This window comes from Limulus polyphemus, unplaced genomic scaffold (genome assembly GCF_000517525.1).
Source record: "Limulus polyphemus unplaced genomic scaffold, Limulus_polyphemus-2.1.2 Scaffold424, whole genome shotgun sequence".
Classification (NCBI taxonomy): domain Eukaryota; kingdom Metazoa; phylum Arthropoda; class Merostomata; order Xiphosura; family Limulidae; genus Limulus; species Limulus polyphemus.
Window position 1 is genome coordinate 386576 of NW_013666034.1, and position 3227 is coordinate 389802.

Here is a 3227-nt window from a genome sequence, read left to right on the forward strand (position 1 = left end):
CAAAACCTTTTACAATCGTCTGCTTTTAACTCTTATTATAACAAAACGTAAAAAGAACAAAATATTCACCCACAAATATAACTCAATCACTGATATTTAAATCAAACAGTTTTTTATATTATGGCAATAGGTATTTATATTATACATACTGTTTAAGGAACAAAGCTTTATTCTTTACATTAGTATTAGTTTACTATCAAAGGTGTTGTCAAGCTGTTTTTAACACTTCTGATGTAAAAATTTACTTAACTGCAGTTCCTGTTTTTATTTATTTTTGACTATATTTATGTGTGTGTGTGTGTGTGTGTATTTATATAAAAAATTAAAATATTTTTCAATTAGGCCTTAAAGGTGGTTGTAACCAGCTGGCCTCGACGACACTACAGGCTACAATGTTTAGGATAAAATGTTTGAGCTTGTTTTGATATCGTCCCAATAAAATGACGCCGTTGTGGCTGCCTTATGAGATTTCTTACAATATAGATATACAAAGTGCAATATTTTTTTCCTTAGACTGTCATATATTCAAAGTCATTTGGATATACATGTTTATCGTGTCATACAAATATAGACAGTTGTTTATAACGACTAAATGCGTTCACAGTTCTATGCATCTAAAGCTGCACATGCGGGGATCAAATCTCGAATTTTAAAACTATATATTCTCAAGCTTGCCGTTGTCTTGGACCACTGACACATTGCACTTTGCTAGCTTTTGTTCTCTCATCAATTTACGGGTCCCCTGGTGGATCAGCGATAAGTTTACGGACTTACAACGCTAAAATACGAGGTTCGATTCCATCGGGGGACACATCAGATAGCCTAATGTGGTTTTGATCTAAAACAAATAACAACAACAACAAAACAACAGCAACTTATGGCTAGGTAAAAACAACCAGTTGACTCCACTCTGATGGAAATATGAGGTTGAAGAAAAACGTATTAATAAATCAGGTTTTGTATAAACCAACAATGCCACTATCTTAAGTTTTAATCAAGTATATCAGTTTCAAACATACCGTTAAGTTCTTCAATAAATTTTGCTGCCCACACCAAACATATTATCAAGTGTAAGATATTTTGGCTATGGTATCAAACTTCCCAACAGTTTTTCTAGTGACCTTAAAATCAAGTGTATGAATACTATTTCAGTTTTCTTTTCTTTTTTTATAAACAAAAACTGCTGATTGGATGCAAGGAATTGGAGTGTCCTGAAATAAGGAGGTGAATCAACCAGAGCGAGAAATAAGCTCGCTGAAAACTATTCATGTTCTTTGGTTATTTAAACAGAGGTTGAATCTATATAAATATAATAATATTGTTTATCGTCTGTTGTATTTCTATGTAACTACTTCACAGGGTGTGGATGGATCTTCACCAAAATTGGTATGGAAGTTCGTTAGATCCATGCGGGGGGGGGGGGGTACATACACATTTTACGTTTTGCATTTTGCGGTTATTATGGACGTTTCGTACCACGACCTGTGGGTGGATCTTCATCACATTTGGTATTTGTGCCACTGGGGGGCAGCTAATAATGAGAAAAAAAAAAAGGTATCATAGATTAATTTACTTTAATCCTGCCCAAAAGAATTTCAAGTACCGCGGCTATTGAAGATTTCCTCTTGTTTTAAAAAATAGAAAAATATCACTTCATAGCACGAAAGCTTGTGATATAAGCTTTTAAAAATTATGCTATGGTTTAAAACGTGTAGTTAAATGTAAAACAAAATTGTAAGTATATGCAACAAATATACACCTTAACCGTACTTTCTGACACGTCCTATTCATATGATTGATGATAACAATATCAAAACCTCTCCGGATTTTCCTTAAGTTTTCAAGGATACCGGAATTTGTCGTTCGCTGATTAACTGTTCTATCTTACTCATTGTTCCACGACATTTAATTAAAGGAGTTATACAAAATATTGAATATATCAAGGCCACTAGATTATTGGTTCCGTTCCTGATCGCTGGCCTTCAAACTCCATCGTCAAGGAAGAAAAAAAGTTGTATTCTTAAATTGCAGCTGTCATCAACACGGAGTTAGAATAATAACTAAAAAAAAAAAAACGTGTGCAAGCTGGACAAAATACAATATGGTCAGTAGATGTATTGGATGTACCAACCCACTTATGTGCGTCCGCAGAAGGAGGACGGGGGCAAGATGGGCACTTGACCATTGGAAAATGAGAAACATAATTATTTCTTTATTCATGCAGTATATGTATATGAATTATTTATTCAATTCACAATTTCACACTACTTTGCCCCCCTCTCCCACTCCTGGAAAAATTTTGCGGACGCCCATATCCTTCTATAACAATGCAATGAATTTTAAATAAAGCTAATGTATATTATAAGGAAACATTAATTGCTGTTCACGTTTTCTCTTTTTATCATACAGTGGCGATTCGGGAAGTATCTGATACCTTGACCAATATTTGGTATTTTCAATCTGAACGACACCATGTGTTACATATACACTAAGTGGCCACTTCTAAAACTCCAAGGTTCAGGTTATAGCAGTTTCTAGGTTTGAACTGCTGATCAGAAGTAGAGCAACCACTCTTCGCCTACACAGCTACTCTTAACCGAATAACAGGGTTGACTTTTACTCTTATAACCGGCCCACGGCCGAAACTGCGGGACGTGTTCAGCTGCATAACACGGACTCGAACCTTTGACCTGCTGACTCGCATTCCGGTACACGCACCTTGTAAAAAATAATCATAACTTATTTAAATGTAATCAGTTCCTAAGACAAGTGATAATGATCTTAATAACCTTATTATGACTTTTTAGATGATTTTTCCGTAAACATTAGAAATGAGTATTTATAGCTTGTAATGGACCGTAACACGTAGCAGAAAAAAAAGCTACAAGTGTGTAGCCTCTAGTACTCAATAAGCAGAAAAACAGTAACATTGACAGAGTTCTTGATGCGTACTTTATCAACTAAGGTTCGAACCTTTCAGGATTTGACGATTTTATTGCTATTCTTCTAAAGCCATCAGGATTTTGTGCATGATCGTTACAATTAACAATAGTTCATAGTTTGGAGCTATCAGTGGCAATAATATGCCAATATTTGTATGCCATTTCATACTTGGTTCAGGTATCTTTATTAATTCACACACTCAATGATTAAGTTTTAAATAAGCAGAGTTTATTGTCAATATTTACTTATTTTCTATGTTTTATTTATGCTTAAAGTTGTCAAGA